The sequence below is a fragment of the Anomalospiza imberbis genome, chromosome 5, assembly GCF_031753505.1.
Source record: "Anomalospiza imberbis isolate Cuckoo-Finch-1a 21T00152 chromosome 5, ASM3175350v1, whole genome shotgun sequence".
Taxonomy (NCBI): Eukaryota; Metazoa; Chordata; class Aves; order Passeriformes; family Viduidae; genus Anomalospiza; species Anomalospiza imberbis.
In genome coordinates this window covers 47613369-47635192 of record NC_089685.1, presented here as the reverse complement: position 1 = coordinate 47635192, position 21824 = coordinate 47613369, and the positions used below count along the sequence as shown (strand labels likewise).

The following is a 21824-nucleotide window of genomic DNA, read 5'->3' as shown; positions in this document are numbered from 1 at the left end:
TTAATGTCACTAACAGTCTGTTTGTCCCTACTTGGGCTCATTTACCCTCACTCAGCTCCGTGTTGTGGAGCATCTTTTGGCTACAGGGGACATCAACCTGCTATGGTGTTTGTGTGGCTTTTTGGGGCTTTATTTTGTTAGGGATTTTTTTTTTAAACGTGTGGTGGGTTCACTTCTTCTCTTCTCACCAAATATCAATGAATGCACAACCAGCACAATATGTTTTGCAGGTTTTATGCCACTTAGCACCACATCCTTCTGTCTTCAGTGGCTGATGATAGCAAGCAAGTAGTGGTGGAGCAGGACGAACAGTATTTCTACCACAAGAAAACATGCCAAGATCCTCTATCACTACAAATCTTTCATATATAAGGTTCACTTGATGCTCTGGAGAGCCAGATAACTGGTTTTTTCTCTTCATTTTCTCTATGTTAACTGTATTAACTGCTTCTCATTTGATCTGAGCTCATGGGGGCACCTGTGGTCGGGCACCGGAATTCCCGAGTTCTTCCCTTCCTAGCGTGGTTGCTGTTTCCTCTCCTGGAAGCCTCACCCATTGCATTCCAGCTTTGGAATGCTTGTCTCCTGGGCAGACAAAGGAGTGTGGTGCTGCCAGCTGGCTTGTCGCTGTTGCAGACACCTTTCAGAGCGTGGGGAGAGGTGTGGGTGGCGTGATGCTGGGCTGGGGCAGCTCCAAGGCTGCGTGCCTGAAAGAAGGATCGGGCTGCCTCGGCCAGAATGGCTCAGGACAGGCTGCTGGGAGCAGCATGTCAGACCCTACGGATGTCCTGACACAATTCCAGCGCTGCTCAGGACCCTATTTATGATCAGAGCTTTGCTGCAGGGTCTACGCTGCAAAGGGTGGGATTTACAGAGAACTTCAGGAAAGGAGAGTCTGCTGGGAAGCTGCAGCTTCTGCCTATTTTGGTTGACTGATTCAGCCTTTCGAGGTCATTTAGGGTGGATTGATATGTTCTCGTTCTCCGTATGTGCGGCAGCACAAGGATCCTGCAGATTGCAATAAACGGGAAAAGGGAAGGAGCAGATTGTCCTACCGGAAAGTAAAAGACTCTTTCAGGATTGTGTAGGTTGTGCAATTTGAAGATCAACATTGCTTATGGTGAACAGATGGAGAAGATGATTAGAAGCTACAAGTGCCCTCCTGTGCTATAGGCCCAATGTCAGATAAACTACCTCTACAGAAAATTATCACTTTCTGAAATTCTAAGACAACTGTAGGTTGTATTCTATGAAATTGAGAGAGAAAACTGGTGTGAGGAGGAGGAAAGGATCTAGACTGTTAACTGTGTGAGACTGCAAACTGCCTCTCAGGAAGCTCAGATTCAAGGTGATTTTAGTGTCTGTGAGCGCTCAACGTTGTTTTTATGAAACTGTGCAAGAGGAAATTCCCATCATTTCAGGTCCTGGAGTTCACTGTGGCTATCATTAGTGCAAACCAGGGTGATTTTTCCCTCAGTGAGGGCATGCTCACCTGCCTCACGAGGTACAGTAACAGTGCAGTATTTGTACACCTGAGAACACATGCAAAAAGCTGAACAAGCAGTGCATTTTGCCACATGTGGCTGTAGGAAAAGCTTGACATCAGCTTGAAGCTGGTATTGAAGCTGCTATCAGGAATGCCTGGTTAAGAGCTGCAGACCAGTGTGAGTGGTATCAGTGAGTAACAAAGCTGTGGAATGATGGGCAGTGATTGGGGACTAAATGGTGCACATGGACTAAGCTGGCACACCTGTCTGGGAGCAAAGCATCTTCCTTGGGGCTTAGCTGGCAAAACTACCTGTGTGTTACAAGGATCCCAGCTAGAATCAATGCTCCAGGGACTGGGAGGGCACACAGTGGCAGGCTGGAAACTCCCGGAACTGGGTAAGTAAGCAATAGTGGCTGGCCAGAGCTTGGAGACAAAACAGGCAGTGCCAGGGCAAGAGCGCACAGCACAGTGCCTTAATGGAGCTCTTTCTGTGAGTTGTGAAAGGGCTGGAATGAAAGTTGTGCTCAGAAAGTAGAGAAAGTACTGAAATGGTAAGAGGGGAGAAAAAGTGCTTTTCCCCAAAGATAAGTCAAACTGAACCAGCACATGAGAAAAAAAAAATTGCTTGTTCTTGTGGTTAAATCAATGGCAGTGAGCAATGGGATGAATTAGGAGGGAGGATGGTCAGTGGACATGGCTCTGTATTGTCCTGCTTTTGCAATGTATGTGTGTTCATAAAAAGATATCTCCTAAAATCAGAATGAGCAGCAACGGGGAAGGTGTTCCCGACACGTGTATATAATGTATGGTATTACATACAGAAACTGTTGGATAAATGAACACTAAGATTGTGAAGTCAGGCTCTCAAAGCATAGGAAATGCCAGAATTAGATTTGCCTGCACAACCTTAATTCAGCCCCTTTGTGCATATGCATTATGATACAGTCTTTAATTACATGATCACATATCACACCACTGAAATGACAGTGCTGACAGAATGAGAAGATATTCCACATTTTTCTTAATCCTTTTTCTGTGTCCTTGTGGCAGGCATATTCTGTACACATTCAAACCCCAGCTTAAAAACAGAAATTCCGTAATATTATTGGTGTAACCAACAATACATGTGAAAATTAATAACTTCCTGAAGCCTCCTCTGTGATGCTTATCACTGTGTTATCTGTATGTTGTAAAGATGGTAATTGATTCTCACAACATCTATCTTGGTGGTACTCTGTTTTACAGATGAGGGAAGTTTTTGAAGGGGAAGAAAACACCCCAGTTCAGTCAAATTCTACCTGTATAGGCACAGTCATCCTAAATCCTGGCAGCAATTCAGTTCACTGAAGCCTGCTTAATTCTGAATATTTATCTGCCTTAGGGAGTTTCTGGATTGCATGAAAGTGTCTGAAATCTGCTACCCAGAGCTGTGCCCTTGCCACCTGTTTTAGGGGAACCCTGAGGAACAAGGTATTTCCTGCCCTTCTTCCAAAGTGATGCTGCTGTGCAACAGGCAGGCCAGAGCCGTGTGACAGTCCAGGCTCCGAACTGGCCAGGTGGCAGACTTGTAGAAGGATTGGGCTTTCAGTGGAGTGGTTGATCCCAGGTGGATACATGCCCTTAGCCTTTTCTGTGAGTTCCTCATGACGATAACTGAAGAGAAGGAATCTTGCTTCTGCCTCTGTTCAGTCAGCAGAGAGAAGGAAATGCAGAGTTTACTTGGAAATAAATTCTCCATGCAAGTCTCCAGAGGTACCCCCTGCCTCCATTTGATGTGTAGGGAAGGTAACACCTGTGATAGGCTTCTAAATGCAGCTGGGGCAGATCTGACTTCTCAAGATGTTGTTTTCACTTTATTGTAGCTCTGTGTATCTCTAAAATAAGGCATCAGTTGAGTGCAAAATATAGCAGAGTATATGTTCGGGTACACCAGGTCAGAAAGTGGGACATGGATGACAAAGGGCTTCCTGCAAGTTTTTGGATTCCTGCAAAACTTTCTCCCTTTTGGCTTGCAAATCTCTTCTGCCTTCAATTCTTGTGCTCCAATACCTAAAACAAATGAGTTCATGGTCCAGCAGACAACTTTGTAATATGCAACTCATGTTCCTTCCCAGAGTTGGCTCTTCTGGGGTGATATTCTCCTAGAAAAAAATGGAATTTGGTCATATAATTAGAGAGTATTGCAATCTGTATGCACAAAGACTGAATCTTCGCTTGGGCTTCCAACAGCTAAATAAGGAACGATTGTGAAAGCTTAAAGCTCAGTGTTTTGTTGGATGCTCACTTTTGCTCAATATTTTTTCACCAGAGAATTTTATAGTATTAAACTGAAAATGTTGTAGATGTCTACCACCCCTTCCCTCTCACTTATGTCATCAGAGCTGTTACTTAGAGATACTTAGAAGAAAGTCCTGCTGGTTTCTGCCAGCTGTGGACGGCAGCAGATGGGTTGAGTCAGTCAAAAGTCCAGCAGTTACTCCCAGTTGTGAGGGTAGTGGCCTCTGGCAGTCTTGGCATATTCTAAATTAATTTTTGTCTTTCTCATCTTCACCCATACTTGTTTCTCCTCAGCTCCTGCCAGCCCGTTACTCCATTTCTTTCATCCGTGCTGCTTTGCTGTGCTTTAGGTCTTTACATGGAGTTAAGTTGCTTCAGTTGCCTTTACAATCTGGGAGCAAGCACAAGGGTGTGACATTTTACTGCCTCTGCAGCACTTCCCAGTGCAAAACCTGGGAGCACTCTGGTGACTCACAGGAGCTGCTGGAAGAGGCTTGTGAAGCAGGGTGGCACAATAAGGGTAGCATGCCCAAGGTACCAGGCCATCCAGTCTGTTGCACTGATTTTCAGCAAGTCTTTTCTGCATATGTATAAATTGAGAGCTCCCTGCCCCTCAATCTTGGGCAGTATTCCCATCGGTAGTTGCAAAGGGCAAGTGGCAAGAGATGATTTCCTCCAAGCACATTTCAAGGTCATCCAAGAATGATTTAAGCTGTGTCAGCGAGAGTGATTTAAAAAAAAAAAACAAGTGTGGCTCAGGTCATGAATGGCAATGTATGAAACCAAGCAGTTCATTCGTTCATTTCTTATACTCACTGTTTTTGTGTATTGGCTGCTGCATTTATTTTCTTATAAATACTATATATATTAAGCCAACTACAACTAAGATTATGATGTTTCCCATGGTGGTGGTAGAGGTTTGATCAGTGGTGGTGTGATTCCTGCTGATATGCTGGATATTTACAGAGAAAAGCAGGGAACATAACAGGAGCCTTACAACACCGGTTATTTGGAATTCAGTCCTTTGAAAACCACTACTCCAGAGATTCAGGGAATTACTCAAAATTCACCTTTGCCTTTATTGTGCTGATTCGTTGCATGCACCACAGTTGCTAAAGTAAGTAGTACTGCTTTGCATTCAAGGAACCAGATTTTCATGCTTGCATCAGAAAAAGAAACAAACTGTCTTAGCTGAAAGAAGTGACATTATCAGCAATATAAATTTTCAAAAGTAATCTGTATTCTGCAATTCAGGTTTGGGGTATGTAAGGTGCAGCCATATTTGGAGGTTCTGCTCTGCCTGTTGTATTGGTGATTATGTACTGTGGGCAGGGATGAGGATTTGCCAGTTTAATAGAGGCGAGGTAACTAATTTGATTCGGGATACTTTCATCATGAGTTGCTTGAAGGTGTTCAAATTTGCTTATGAAATAGTCCCTTCTGAGCTAAGGAGATGGAAATGAGACACTAAAAAAGATTTCTTGAAATGCTTCCATGTTTCTCAGCTCAGAACATCCCATTTGATATTAATATTAGGTACTGAGGCAAAGTCATCAGGTAGAAAAGGGAGGAAATGTAGAAATAGTAATTTTCTTGTGTGTTTCCTCAGGATGCTATTTTGAGGCTTTAAAAAAATGCAATTCCTGCTTTGCTGCTGAGGCTGCTGTAAAGCGGGGAAGTGGCAGATGTAATTGAAGTCCCAGGGCCCTGCCCTAGAAGAGGTCCAATCCTGGCAGCATACATATTGCTTATATGAAAGCGAACAGATGGATACATTTGGTCAATTCTGCTGGGTTCATATGGAAACCTTCAGAATTTTTTCTTACTATTTTGAGTGGAATACTTAAATCTGTTATCTGCTGAGAGGCTGTGGTTGCCTGGGATGGGTGCTTTGGTAGTTCTGAGCAGGGAGTGTTGCCTTGCTGTGGATGTCTCCTGATCAGATGTGTTTATCTCCCCATACTCCTTCCCCCCTCCCCTTCCTACAGGACCAATTCAGCTACTGGAGGAGTAAGCTGGATTTTTTTCAACTTCAGTGGCATGAGAACTGTCAGCTGAGTCTTAATCATGGAGCTATTACTGGTAGTGAATATGAAGGAAAGAGAAGAAATCCAGCTTACTTTTCAGATATACATTGATTGCAGAAGCACATTTTGATTATTCTTGGGGTGGAGAGACAAGAGGAAGAAGGAGATTTGGAGAAAAAAAAACATCACATTTTCTTTAATTAAAAAACCCACTAATTTTCTGATACTAATTCATGCTAAATTCTTGCTGACAGTTTTTGATGTTTCCCAATTCAAAACAACTGAAAGCAATGAATTGAAGGGAGAAGAATGAAGCATCAAAGAGGAGGGATGTAGCTGCATTAGGAGGACACATCTTGAAGTGCTAATACTTAGTCTGGGAGGGGAAGGAGGTGGGATTAATCTGTAATGCTTGAAATTCGTTGCTTTTGAGTATCCTCAGGTGTGTGTGTGCATGTGTGTAATGATCTAATAACATGGCATCAAGGGAAGAATTGCTATATGGCTAAATTCTAAAAGCCTAGCATGCAGATGTGTCAGCATCTGTATTGTCATCTAATTATCTTTTCTCCAAGTGTATAATCATATAAAAACATACACAATAAGTATTTGGACACTATCAATGACAGCTCTGTGCAGTATCAAAGTTCTTAAAGAAACTTGTTCTTGCCAGAAAGCTTTAACTTCAAAGATTTCCAGGAAAGATGTAAAAAAAGAAAAAAAATTGCAATCTTTGATATTAAAAGCATGTTTTTATGAAGATTGTAGTTGTGAGTGCTCATTTCTGTCTTTTTTTTAAAGAAAAACTTCTTTCAACCACTAGTGACAATAACTGTTGTTGAAAATGGGGGCTAGAAAACAAGAGTAGAAGCTGAAATCATTGGGAGAGAGAGCTAGAGAGCTTGAATTTGACAAAAATAGTTTCTTCTCTATTTCTCTCTCACTCTCTTGAGCTGCATCCTTCTCACAAAAACAACTCCACCCACTGTTGTAGAAAATGGCCATCTCTTGGTATGTTCTTTGGAGGTCTTGTTTTGATAGTGCTACTGCTAGTTTTGGGGTTTAACATGAATAACCCTATCAAATTTTGTTAAGACATGGAACCAATACAGAAGGACCCATGTATACTATTTAAAATACCCTCGTTAACAGAGATTTAACAGGCATTTCATTCTCCACTGTTCATCACATTCACACATGTGGGATGGGCATTAACAGATTGAGCTACATCTTTTCATTTCAATTCTGCAGCAGCCTCTCTTTGTAGGAATATTTTATATAGTAATAATTTTCTTCCTATTACAGACTTTCTAACTATGTTAATGGCAGTAGACTGGCCACAGAGACATTCGTGAGAACTACCTTTGCAGTGACATTTAAACAATTTATTTGATCTTGCTCTAGCATACCTGCTTATGCCTTTTTCACTCTGTTCATGACCTCAGGAGAACTTTGTGTATAACCATGGGCCTTTCAATCACATTCAGCTTAACAAAGTGGTATGCAAATTTCTGCAAGATGTTATTTCTGACGTCTTTGGAATTTGCAGTAAGCCTGCTAGCAGGTGGATGCCCCTGGACAGCATTGGCATGTTTAAGGAGCAGCTCCAAGGGCAGTTGAAGAAGGCAGAGTGTTTTAACTGAGGATGCTCCCTTTGATGGGTATGCAGTTGTTGGGTGAGCCTTGACTTACCCAAAGCAGGAGGTGCTATTATCTTTTTTTTTTTTTTTCTTGGTTCATGATGAGGGAAAAAGCAGAGCCAGGGAAGGTTGATGGCAAGGGGGCAAGAGAGCATTTCTATATATATCACATATGTACTATGTTGAATTGATCATTTTATCACCATGTAGAGAAATTGCAAGTTCTGGATTTCTGGCTGAAATGTGTTGCTGGTGGGGGAGTGCTCTTGGCTAAAAGCCTAAAATGAGGACTTTCTTTTCAGGAGGGCATATCTTGTCCTGTGCCTGGTGCAGCTTCTCCTACACTGGACCATGTGTAAGAGTGCTCTTAGAAAAAGAATAATTAAAAAAAATTACCACCGCCACTACAGCCTTTAACACTTCTATCAGGTTCTGTCACGATCAAAAGTCCTACCATAAAGTGGTGTTACAAAATAATCCAAGCCAAAACCAGGGAAAGTGAAAGGCAAGAAATGAACTGAATTAACTGGAAAAAAAATATATTTATCAGCTTGTCGATTTTTAGTATAATTCATGGAAATGAATTCTGTGAAATTGTCATTCCATGACAGCTGATTGGGTGGGAAAAACGTAGGATTGCTGCTGAATGCTTACATTGACAGGAACATTGCCATTTGCTAAAAATAACACCCTTGGACACTAACATCATACAAATTTGTGTACGTGGGTTACCTGCTGTATGATGTCTCCTATACAGGAAACACTTGAAGTACATGATTAGTCTCTTCAATTTCTGTTGAACTGAATTATATTTTAGGTTTGATTTGCTGGAGCATTTGGGTTGTTTTTTGTTTTTTGTTTTTTTTTTTTTTGTTTTTTTTTTTTTATGTTTGGTTTTTTGGTGTTTTTTTTTTTTGGTGGGTTTTTTTGGATTTCTTGTTTGGTTTTTTTTGGTTTTTTATAAGACAAGAAGGCAAGCCTATATATTTTAAGTTTGGCTTCTTCATAAACATTTGTAGATTGAGGTGCAGCTTACACTGCTGGCTACCTCTCATGCCTTTCCATTTCCCTATCAGAGTCATGAAAAAGAAAGTTTCTGCCTCAGAAGTTGTGTGGAAAGCAAGCAGGTTTCCTGGCTGGGTCATGGAGGTGGCCTTAGCATATGTTTGTGCACAATGTGTTGTTCCTGCATCAGTGAGCTGGGTTCTTTGCCCACGTCTAGTAGCCTGCCCACAAACAATAATAATCACTGTATGTGTCACATTTTGTCCTCTGCAGCACTAAAGCTCCTCTGTAGAAGGGGAAAATTCAAAAAAATCATCAGTTCTCCTAAAATTGTCAGCTTTGGTTTTCTGTGGTCATGCCAATTTAGTGTCTGGGTCTGATATTTTCCCTTTATCCTGCCTCTTCTGTACAACTTTGACTTGCTGTCGGAATTGAGTAGTCCAAGGATAAGACAAGGGAAAATCAAGCTTTCTGTCCCTGGGGTAAAGGAAATTATATGTAGTTCAACTTTCTCAAGTGACAGCATTTATTAGGCAGTTACTACAGATGTCTGTATGTAGTTACAGATAGCTTGGTATTTTCTGAGTACTTCCCCAGTAATAAAATCCCAAATCAATATTTGCAGAAGATGTTGAAGCTTTTTTTCAGTGATTCCTTCAGATGTAGCATCTCTTTAAAGATCTTTAATGGAAATTTGCAGCCAGGAAAAGCTAAGCCATGGATCCACTATGAATTTTTGCAGACATCCTTCTTTTGCCTCCTTTGCCTGTCAGTGTGGGTCCAGCTTAAAACATACCCAGCCCATGTGTGCATTTTAGGTACTTCCATGTTGGTTCACTGTTGCAGTGCAGAGAGTACCTTAGCCATGTCTCTATCAAAAAGAAATAAAACAGAGTTGTAGATAGAGACTGGGGAGAAAAGAGAGTCCTTTCCATTTATTTATGTATTTCTTTGCATGATTTTTGTTAGGCTATTTTTTTTATTTTAGTTTTATTTGTTTGGGCAAGTTTCCTGCCATTTACCTTTGCATTTGCATTTCCTATTGATTGGCAATTTTTAAACTGTTTATTGTGCTCTTTTGTTTGGCTGTTCAAGAGCTAAAACAAAAGCCACCAGGCCCTGTGAGGGAGACATTTGCATGCGGCGAGCGTTGCCCGAGGAAAAAGTAATTGCTAATGCATATTTATGTGGCACAAATTTGCCATTTGTTTATGCATAAAATTATCAATAGTGCAGGGCGGCCCAGCCGTAGAAAATGGTGACCTTTTTAGCTTAATAAAGAGAAATCAGCTGTTATTGTGAAGAGATCAGCCATTTATTCTGTGTTGAGGGACACTGTCAGGAAAATGTAGATTGGTGCTGGCAATATCATTAAATGGAAGGCCAGTGACCCTTTCGGTATAGTCTATTATACTTTATCTAATAGGGGATAAATGACTCTGCTTGGCAAATAGATTAAAAAAAATAGAGAGGAAAAAAAGGGAAAAAAGGGGAAAAAAAAAACCAAAAAAGCAATAAAACCTACTGTCTTGTCTCTTACAGCCCAGCCACATGAACAGGTAGGTACTGAGGAGGTAGTCTTGCACAAGCCACCAGGTATTTTTCTGGCACAAAAATTATTTGAAAAACAACAAAACAACAACCAAAAAAACCCAACCCTAAAACAACCCCCAAGCCCACCCTGTTTAGACTAGTTTGGACTGATTTGGAGTGGGAAAAACATTCAGAACCAGCCTGTGATTCTTCCTAGGGCATGTCAAAACCAGCGTTCTGAAGGGCTATAATGTAGAGTGGATTTTTGACTTGTGAAATGAGAACTCAGGTTTGAAATTAGGAGGTAGGGTCTCCTCTGAAGACAACAGGTGTTCAAAAATATTTATGCTTTTTTCTTTTATGCATTCCATTTTTTAAGAGTGAAGAATTTGCTAGATTTGGAAGATCTCACCTGCAGGAGTTGCAGCCACCCAGTTTTCTTTATAACACTTGACTCATTCTGCTCAATCTTTAATAGGCAGATTTAAGACTTGAAGAGTTAAAAACTAACAGCTGTAAGCCTCGAGGAGTTCTTGTGAAAATAAAAGTGTATGCACAAAACCTCGTGTTTCCCTGTTTCTCTCATTCTCTGTAATGCACAACTGAATGAGTTTTAACCACCAGGTGAAGTGTGATGAGCTGAGTGTCACAGTTGCTGTAAAATGATGCATTTTCTGTGCAAAATGTGTGCTGGGCTGGGGGTTTGATGTTTAATTTTTTTTTTTATCCATGAGAAATATCCAGCAGATAATTACTAGAGTATTTTTTTGGTGGCTTTGCTCTCATTGCTTCCTAAAAATATACCCCAAGCTAATGTCCTCATCACTCTGTGTCATCTTCCTGGTGGCCTCAGTAAAAAACAGGACAGGAGCAATGGAACTTGCAGATAGTGGAAGATTTTCAGGCAGGGCTGTGTGGAGATGACTGTGGGGAGGTTGTGGTCAGAGGCAGGACTTTGGTGTATTCAAGGCTGTTGCTGTGATTTCACCCCTATTAAAATTTGGGCAACATTTAAATAAAAATACTTTAGTCAAATATAATACAACACATAAAACTGCCTCTAGGAGATATTACATACTATATCATGTATCACTTTCTCTAATGTTATAAAAGTTTTGTAAGGGTGTGTGCTACAGTTCAAGGTTTTTATACCTAAAAATTTCTCTTATTAGGATTTTTTGGAAAGGGTTAGCTTAATTCCTGTACATGGAGCTATTGCCTGCTTCTGGAATGGTGCACTCGCAGTCCTCCCAAGTAATGATTCCCAACCATGTTGCTGTAGAAACAAAAATATTGTAGGACTAGTTATGGAAATAGAGAGAGAGTCAAAGAAATAGTTTAAAAGTAGAATTTTTCTTAGGTCCATCCTATGGAAACTGCAGCAAATAGGAAAGTGAATTTAATTGCAGAGCAGGATCTAGGTTACTTCACATGGCACCAGGCCCTTTTTTTACTCTTTCTGTCTCTCCACTCAAGGCTGTAGCCAAGAACCATAATTTCAGCAGTCTCTGTTCATGTTTGGTGATTGCTTTATTGCATTGTTAATAAACAGTTGAATTAGGTGGGTTTTTATCTTTAAAAACACATTTTTATTTTTACTTCAACTTAATAACCAAAGTTTGCTTAGTCCAAGTAAATGTGATTTTTTTCAAAGGGTCTTTTTCCATACAGATATTTCCAGCTCTGCTCCTGAAAAAAAAAATCTTTCCCATCAAAGCTTGCTGGCAGTTGTTAGCCTGAGTTTTGCTTTGTCTTTTCTAACAGTCATAAAACAAACCTTTTGAAGCTGCTTGACACCAGCTAGAAAGTTGTATGTAGATAAAATTACCAGGAAGAAATGCTTAAGTCTGTATGGGAATAAAGTGGGGGTCACAGTGTTGTAAACTAACCCAAATAAAACTGAGATTCAAATTCAGGTGGTGGTGGTTGCTGTTAATGTTACTGGGGTTTTATTTTGTACCTATGCCTGCCCAGGTTGTGGAAGATAAGTACAGAGAAATTAGAAAGAAAAGCCTCTTCAAGAACCTAGAAATATTTATGGTCATGGAAAATCATAAGTTTTGTAAAGAGTTTGTTAAGGGAGGAGGCAGGACAAGGACAAGCAAGTATCACTGGTTGAAATTGGTGGCAGCAAACAAGAGAATGAGCAAAATGAGTGTTACTTTTTCCTTGTATTCTGCTCATATGAGGAAGTCAGGGTTAGCACTCAGTTCCAGGTTGCTGGGAAAGGCTAAAAACATAATGGGGAATATTCTGTAAACAAATGTTACTGTGACCTGTTTTGTCCTGGGGTTTCATCCTAATTAGGAGTGAATTGAGTGGGGCTTGTTCTTTTCTCAGCTCATGGTCCATGTCTGCTGTATTGATAATGTGTGTGTCAGGGAAGGAAGATAAAGGACTGGTTTTATATGATGATATTTATTTAATGAATGGCTATTTTGATAACCAAGTAATAAGAGACAAGCAATTGGTATATTTCAGTTCTTTGTGATGCTGGTAAACAGGTAGTCTAATAGGTCCTACAAAACTTGACCTATCTTTGTAGGAGAAAATTTTGATAACTTATCTTCATTGAGGAATAACTTTCCCCCCTCTTTCTTCAGCACAGATTTTAGAGATAGTTATCTTTCTGAGAGCAGAAATTCATGACTGAGGAAATTTCTGTACAAAACATACAGATGAGACATTTCTGTTTGTTCACCTGATTGCTCAAAAATAATATAGGAAATTGAGGTTTGTCTTCACAAAATTTGCCTGCATGCAGAGCTCAGTAGGAAACCAGGGATGATTGTCTTTTGAACCTTCATACAACAGCCTATTCTTGGTGGTGTCTTATATGTTGCTACTTTTCCTGGAGCTCTCTGAGTTGTAGGGCTGGAGAAGTAACTCTGTCAAGTTAAACCAGTAGGAAAAAGCTCCTGGGTTTATATATTAAGGACGTTGATTTCAGAATTTAGTTGTGTGTGTGTTTTGTGGGTGAAAAAGAAAAGAAATTCCTGTTCATATTCATAATATATTTCATACTACAATTTGTTTTGGTTAGACTAGCTTGATAGTAATACACTGTAGTAAAACTTAGGGATGCCAAACCTGGCTAGAAGGACAACCACTCCACATCTGAGAGGAGCTTTGGCCTGTGTGAGCACAAGGTATCACGTCACAAGCTCAGACTTGCTTATGCTCATTCCTGTTAAGCATCCTACATGTGCACACCTTCTGCCACTTTCTGATGCATTTCCCCCATCTCTGCTGAAGGTTTGGGGTAACCCAGCAGCAACCACAACTGCAGGAGTTGCCCAGAGAGATCTAAGTTGGCTCATGCTCCTGAGCTGTGGAGTTTCAGGTGGAGTTTGGGAAGTCACTGAGAGTGTGAGTCCCTGAAGCCCTGGGCTGTGTTGTGCTTGGGGAGATGCCACTCTGTCACCCGTGCAGGAAGATCAGGTGCAACTCAGGAACCTCAGGGCAGTGTCTAAGTCGTGTAGTAAGTGTGCAAGTAACCAACCTACTCACAGAGTGGCCGCTGAAAGCAGAAGCAAGTGCAGAGAACTCCTTGCTCCCAGCACGTCAGGCTGGGGGTGCAAAAACACTCACTGTAGTTGAGCTGCTTAAACGCTCCAGAGAAACAGGAATATGGAGTCATATCTTTCTCCTAGTTCAATCTTTGTATTGCTTTATCATGATAAGAGGTGCTTCTTTAGTTCTAATAATGTCCTTTTTTTGTTTGTTTTTTTTGCTATTACATATTTCTGTGGCAGCTTTTCCACGTGATATATGTTGGGTCACACATTAATTTACACCAGCCTCTGTTCTGCAAAAAAGAGTTCCTGAACTAAATAAAAAGGATTGGGGAGGGGGATGTCTAGCAGAGCCCAGGCTTTTGTTTCATGTTTTGGATGTATTTTCTTTTTAAAATAAAATTGTTGATATGCATTTGCTTTTATTTTTCTAGCCTTCCTCTTGCTGATGACCGGGTTCCTGTTTGATCCTGTTTACAAGCTTTCGAAGTTCAAGAATAACCCCAACTCCTCTGCACTGGGTAGGAAAACAAAGCCATAGGAAGACACGGTGCAATTATTCTGGAGGGCTGGCAGTAAGGCAGAGTGTGGTACAAGGAAGAGCTTGTGGAGAAAAAGGAGAAGGTTACTAGGTTACCACAAAAGACATTAGTGTACTCAGTTTTTCTCACCCACTCTTGGACTGGGGAGGAGGGGGAAGAGTGGGTAGCCAGTAAATAAGCATTCTGCAGGGTGTGTATTCTCAGTGTAAATATTTTAAGTTTGTCTGTACTTTCTGTTACTCACTCAAACTGCTTTGCAGTTATGTTTCAACCTATTCAAAATATTCAGTAAGATACCTATGGAAGAGTTTTGGGGTTGGATTGTTGTTTTGTTTGGTTTTGTTGGTTTTGTTTGTTTTTGCTTTTTTTTTTGTTTTTGTTTTTGTGGATATATGTGCAGTATTTTAGTAGTATTGCTGTGTAAATATCTATATCCCAAGTACTAAATTTTTACAGATATGATGCTTCTTGTCATTAGGGAGACTGGATGGGGAAGAATCTGGTTAAATGCTGTTAAGGCCTGGCAGGAGACTCAGTTGCAGATAACCCCACCAGTTATTGTGTCTTGTTGATCCTGATGCCAAAATGATTTTTGCTTTCATATATTCCTCATACATATTTGTAGCTCTGTAGACTGTTGTTATACAGTTATATAGTTTCCTAACTTCACCACTTTTCCTGTTAGACAGACAAATTCCTGAGGGCCTGTTCTAATCTTGCTTTTTGTGGGAATCAAAGACAAGCCACCTTCCCAAGACCTTTCTCATGTAATAAGGCATAAAGCAAGCAGGTGGGCTTCAGAGGGGGTTGCACCAAGAGGGGGAATCACTTCATTACCTTTCTAACTGAAGATTCTTGTCAATTATGCTTATTTGCTAAACTATTGAAACGTGCTTGCCCTATGTCACGAGCGCATTTTTGACACATTTTTGGCATGTATTTTGGGGTTGTTGTGCACTTGGAGGGACTCTTCATCAAAAATGGTAACTGCATTTTTGTCACCTCACCCTGTTTGGCTCTTGATTTTGAGGGCTGAAAAGGCAACAATCCTGAAGTAGTTTTTGTGCTTAGCCTGATTTCCATGAAGAGTAAATGCTTGCAGAATTAGGGTTTCAAAGACAAACACTTCCTTTAGGTAGCCTTGTTTTTACCCTTGTTATCGTGGACGTCAAGGAGTGGAGTTTGAGGCTGGCATTCTGGAGTGTGATGGGTTTGCCAAGGCTTAGGTGTCACCTGTCTTTGACCAGGTTGCTCTCTTGTTTCTTGTACCACGAGTGGCAGTTGCTAAAACATCAGGGTTAGAAATGCAGCTGTGGTGACAGGTGACACATCCAGTTTTCCTGGGTGGAAATGAGGAGAAGGTGTGGAAGAGCTGTGCAACTGAGATTTTAGGCCTGACTGAGCTATAACCCAGAGACAGCCTGCTTGGTTTCAGTATGACTTTGACCACATACAGAGGGCTATTCTACTGTTGTTTTCCAGAAGAAAAAAAAAATCTAATTAAATTTGAATGCAGTATTATGTGAATGATTGATAATATTATGGTGTAAATCGATGTTTTTCTGCTTGGTGGTGAGGCCTTAGACAAGCATCTGAGATGACAGTCTAAGTCATGGTATTTTAACATGATTGATTCAGATATGGAGAAGTTGTACGATTCACTTATATCTTTCTAAATGCCAGAAGTCAGTTGTGACATTCTCAGCTTTTCCTCTTCTAAATAAGCTTATCAAAGAAGAAATCACTAATTTGCCAGGCAGTGCTTAATAATCAAGGAAGTGAAACTTCTATTTTACAGAGAGAAAAAAAAAAGAGAAATATTTTGCTGGGTTGCTGAATGATTTTTAAATAATAAAAGCTTGCTATGTACTGAGCAACTAATTTTTTAAAATTATTTTTATTTTTTTAAGGCCTTAATTCTGAGAGGGGTCACTAGCCTTTGAGAATTGAGCCACTTTGTTGACAAATCTGTCCTCTAAATTGAACAGCACTAATTAGAACTTTATGCTGCAGATTCTTACTTTTTAATGTGGGCAGTGTTATCAACAAAAATGTCTAATGCATTTGAAGCTGGTTTTAAAAGGTCTGCCACCTGTAGATAAAAATGTACATTACTGCACGTGGTAGTCATCAAGATCAAAGGCTGTGATATGATCCATTGACCTTTTGAAATCAAAACACTTCCTACAAAGAAAGAAAGGCACTGATTTCTCCATCTAAGTTAATAGAGAACATGTCTGTATATTCAGCTGTATTGATACACAGTCAAATAGCTACAGGAGAAAAGATACTTCCAATCATGGTAGACCCAAATTTCCTATCATTTCCTCTGCAGACTTACAAAGCTCTTGCTATTTTTGTGTGTGTTGAGGAACTTTTTTTTTTTTAATCTAATGATATAGATTGCTAAAAATATTCAGGTGTCTGAGACAGCAGCAAAACATCTCTGAGCCACCCTACAAAAATAAACTAGTTTTGTGCATGCAGGATGAAGAAACAAGTATACAGGAGCAGACTTCAGCTCCAGGCTTTTTTTTCAGGGGCATTTGCAATAGGGGAGGGGAGAAACAGCGCAGCAACTATCATTGTAAAAATTATGAAAAGCACTTTGATGGTCCTTTTTGAAGTCACTTCACTAAACAGGGGCCAAAGCAAAAGCCTGAAAGGCAACTTGTAGTTGGCTTTTAAGAGCCTCAGCCCCTCGCTGCTGTCTGCAGTAGAGAGTAAGTGCCTGTGCACACAGAAATGTTGAGAAAGACTAAAGGGAAATAAAGGACACAAAGGAAGGATTTTCTGTTTTCATGTGAGTACTTGGAAGCCCAAGCAAGTGAAGAAGCAGCAATTTTAGCTAAGCTAATGTAATAGAAGGCCATTGCACCCAAACTGTCTCAGCAGAACTTCCTGCATAATTAGATTGTAAATCTTCTCAACTGAGGAAGTTTTGCCCAGGGTCAGATTGTCTAAGTAATAATCCATTCTACATAAATTAGAAGATTTGAACTGCTGGGATACATTATTACATTAGTTTGGGGGTTTTATTCTTAATATAACTAAGGAGAACAAATACAACAATTCTTTTTCTTTTATTTTAATTACCTTATGTGTCTTTAGCTTTTCTTTACCTCAGAAGGCCTTTCCTGTAGGTTTAAGGATTTTTCCTGAGCAATAATAATGAACTTGTTATATAGGCAAATTAATACATTTTTAATACACTTCAGAAAGTGATGCCACATAATCCTTTGGCCAAGTGATATCACTTCTTCAGTGAAGAATTTAGTCATAGATGCTGCTGCTCTTTTTCTGCTGTTGAAGTTTTATCTTCCACTATGACTCCCTTTTTCAGCAAAGAATAGAAATTCATCTTTGGGGTAAAATTAATGGGTGAAAAATTACTAATAACTAGTTTTACGCAGGTAGGGGTTGAAGTTAATAGTTCAATTATTTTCTTTGAGTAAAGGAAGTTTATAGGTACTTCACATTCCTATACAGCTATATGCAAAAGTGATGGGGTAAATCCTGATGTTCTTATTCAGGCACAAATTGCTATGGAATTTTCAGTATTTGATCTGCTTGAAGAAGGCCACATTTGCAGTACAGCACAGATAAATCAATATGGTTGTCATTGTGTGTTTGGGGGTGCTGTTTTTTTTGGTGGTTTTTGGTGTTGGTACATTTGACTTTCATTATAAAATGGAGAAGTAGCCAACTGATCAGGAGAGCCTTTTGGAAATAAAACACCTTTGGGGCTGAATTGTCTTCTTACTGAAAAGTCATATGACACATAATGGTAATTTTTATTTTAAGACAAGAAGGAAACTCTCTGGGGTGAGAGGAATTGCACTGGAAGCAAGAGGATAAACCAATATTTTTTACTTCTTCTTAAAATTCAAACTTGCTCTCATTGCTGCTATTATAATCCTTATAAAATTAATTCTACATATTTAAAATTTCCATTATTCTTGGAATGTGCAAGTGGCTGTGTTTCTTTTTTTTTTTTTTTTTTTTTTTTTTGTCCTCAGGAGCATCAGATATAAAGAAAATCAGAAATCAGACCTCAAGACTACTTTTGAGGCAGAAATAATCCAACCATTATTTCTGGTGTAAAAGGTTTGTGAATAGCATCATTTGCCTAGAAGCTGTTTTCCAGCCTAATAACTCCTGGAATAATGACTTAAAACAGTTTCCAAGAGGATTAAGGCCCATATAACTATTAGGAAGTATAAGTTTCTGAAAAAGCTTCTTTCTGATTGGTGAAGAGGTGAGTTCTGATTTAGGTTAAAGCTGCTTGCTTAGGAGAATCAGTTTCAATCTCTCTGAAGTCAAAAGTGTTGAAGTAATCCTCTAGAGAAGGATTTTCTGAGGGTTTTTTCCCCTTTCTTTATATATGTAATAAATATGTGTATATACAGCTATTACTTATTGCCATAATAACCTGGAAGATGGTCATTTAAAGGGGTTTTTAATCCACTTGGGAGGGGCTTTTTTTAAAATCTTCTGCTCTAGTGTGCCTTGAGCAAAAGCTGTTCAAAGTGGGCTGAAATTGCAGCTGAACACTTGGCTTGTTGGTTAATCATCACTTGAACACTCTTCATTGGAGAGACTGTGGAACAGAATTTATTATCCATAATGATATTGTGGGTTTAGGGTTGTGCGCCTGTTGGATGTTCTGTGCTCTTGTTAATTGCTTTTTCAGCCAGTGTGCCCTGTAAAGGGGGGGGAGGAGAAAACATGGGCTGGGATGATTTGGGAATACACCATGTACAGGGGTCAGGCATTATGCATTATGGGAATGCATGGATTTGCAGCTGAATCCGTTTGATAAAGAGCTGCTTGCTGAGTTGTACTTTTTAATTGGCAAAACTTCCCAACCGTGCCTCAAAATGCACTGGTGACAGAAGTTCACCACAGAAAGCACGTGAATTCACGCTGGAATGGCTGTTAGCCACCTATTGTTTCCTTGAATTAACCAGAGCTACTGCCAGAGCTTCTGGCTGAATCACAGAAATGTCTCAGCAGATCACACTGAAAACCTGAAATCATCCGGGGGTTCAGCCAGCTTCATCCTAGGATGCCTTCCTTGCCAGCACTTGGGATTGGTTTACATCTGTCCCAAGAGCACACTTGTGTAAGAAGGTGAAATGAACATCTGGTATTAGCAAAGGAAAATAGAATTGCTTTATTTGCTTGAGGAATCAGTATCACTGGCCATTCAGAAATCTGTAATAATATGCGTGTGCTGTATTCATGTTGACCTTTAGAGAAATGTAGCCTTGTGAGCAATTTAAAGGTGATTTAGCAGAGTTTCTCACTCTAATAAGGTAACAATGAGATTTGGCTGTTGAATCTTGTTGTTATACAAGGCAGAGCCAGTTTTGTGGGACACTCAAATCCATCTTTAAAAAGATGCAGAAGGAATATAATCAGTGATGGTACTTAGCATGCAGCTGAACTGGGCCCTATTTTGAAAAAATTGCTCTAATTTTTACAGTGGTTGACTGCAGCCACAATAGAGAAAAGTGAATAAGTGTTTTCTGATTAGGTCTGTGGCCAAACTCTTATTTCTGATGCAGGGTGCACAGTGCCATAAATCTGATGCATATGCTTATGAAATATTTTTCTGGTTCTTTATGTACTATAAATACATTCCACATAGCTTTATACAAAGCTCTCTGTTATTTCAGTAAGTCACAAGCTACTAAGCCAGATCCAAAGAAGCTGAAGCTCTGAATAAGGTTCTTTAACATTTTATGACTTTGAAATGCTGGTTTAGAGTATATTTGCTTCATTAATTTGTGGCTTTGATCTCAGTTGGGTAAGCATTGAAAAGATAGGCAAAATTTAATGGGGAAAAAAAACCCTTTTCACAAAGGTCTCTTGTTGCCCTTAAGTTAACAGGCTGAAGAAAGTTCCTGTTCATTTCCAGTAGTCTAGGTTCTGATTTTGAACCAGGAATATGTAGTCTTACTTAAAATATCTCATTCAAGGAATACTGCTGCTGAAGATCTTCTTTGGTGTGACCAGGTTTGGCAAAATTGCTTGCCAAAGGGTGAATAGGAGTCTCTCCTGGAATTTTTAGAGGGGAAAATTAATCTGTGCTCCCTCTACTCCCAGCTGTGGGACTGGAGGAGTAGCTGTGTAATGTTGTCTTCCCTAGCCCCAGAAAGGTCTGTCCAGTGGCCTAGGAGCTCCTTGGAGTGTTCCCAAGTGACGAGAAAATTAAGGATGCCTACTGCCTTGCTGGCTTCTCTTTTTTATATTAAAACTTGAATTCCAGCATTACAATTAAAAAGATGAGGAGAGAGAGTGGATGAGCTGCAGAGAAAGAGTTTGGTAAACCTAAGCAGAAAATTCAGAGTTGAGCTGCAGAGATACTTTTCTTGTTGCAGCAACAGGTTGCTCTAGTTCCTCCTTGTTTGTTTGGGGTTTTTTCAAGGACCATTTATATAGTCAGGCACCAGAGCAAATTCAGATTAAATAAGGGAACACTGTTTTGCCTCCCCTCCCTTTTATTTCCTTACAGAAGCAGCTTGGTATTACCAATGGGAAGTGCAGCTTTGTTCCCAAGACTGGTGATACAAATACAGTATCAACCCAATTGTTTGCTTTGTTCTTTGCTCAGGAGCTTCCTAACTGGCCCTTCCTACTGTCCCTTTCCCACATCCCTGAGGTTTTATCCTCTGCAACCCTGGGAGAGAGCAGAGCCCACCCTGTGCCACCTACCTGTGGCCACAAATCATTGGCAGGTGTAAGGAAGGCTGTGGACATCACTGACACCTGTGTGACAGCACAGAGACGACTGGCTTGGGGAAATCAGGATTTTGGGAGTGCATCTGTGGGCATGGGAAGATTACTGTGGGGGCAGAGCTTGCAAAGCTGGGCTTGGAGATCTCAGCAGTGGCAGCCAGAACAAATGCTCTGGGTCCCTTTCCTCAGGTGAGAGGGGAAAGGAGCATCAAAAGGCACTGACGTCCCACAGCTGCTTTTTGGTCAGCCACCCTAAACTCTGGTGAAAGAGGTAAAGGTGACTGCTTATAAAGTCTGGTGCTCTCTGCCTTCCTCCAAGAGTCAAGCAGAAGTTCATGTTTTGGTAGAGATGGGGGTGCTGAGCCCCTCAGAAAATTTGGCCTCCTTGCAGCCCCTCAGGTGGGGTGTGACACACCTGGAGCCTCCAGCTGCTCCTGTGCCATTGGGTGGGAACCCTCATAAGGAAAAGGGGGCATTCAGCAACTGGAGCTCCCAAGATGGGAGAGCCATCAGCTTCTGATTTCTACACCTTGGAAAGGGTTAATGCCGAGGTGCTCTATTGTATTAATGATGGTTTTGTCGCCACAGGCCCGTTGGGCTCTTTCAGGGGCCTCTCAAAACAATGAGTGCAGTGAGGCTGTTCTGTCTAATTACTCCAAGACAGGGATGCTAAAGAGGAATTAATGACAGTTGACAAGTGCAATTAATAATTATAGGAAAGCTGGGAGTCATGCAGCAGGCAGATGACAATAACAGGGTAACTGTACATGACAGCTTTCATCCGTTCCCCCCTGCCCCGCCTGCTTCTCCTTTCTTTTACCCTTTCATGTGAGCTGCTGCATGAGCTGGGCCAGGCCGTGTGCGGACAAGGAAGGAGAAGATCTAGTTCCACAGATCTGTCCAATTCCTAACCCGACTCCCCCCACCCCACTCTCTGCTTCCTAAGGAAGAGTAGAATTAAAAAAAAAAATTACTACAATTATCAACAGCACCAACTTAGCAGCGCAGGCTTCTGTTAGCTTTCACGGTCAGGTGTTGACAAGACTACTTAA

At 40.5% G+C, this 21824-nt stretch overlaps 1 protein-coding gene across 3 annotated transcripts in view; it reads left to right on the top strand.

Annotated features, from left to right (window-relative positions):
* Positions 1–21824, top strand: part of SOX5 (SRY-box transcription factor 5) — a 608493-nt gene that overhangs the window by 132218 nt on the left and 454451 nt on the right. For all 3 annotated transcript variants that reach the window (XM_068190516.1, XM_068190517.1, XM_068190518.1), the window contains exon 2: positions 13921–14007. The gene's annotated coding sequence lies outside the window, so the exon portion shown is untranslated. The remainder of the gene's footprint in view (positions 1–13920; positions 14008–21824) is intronic.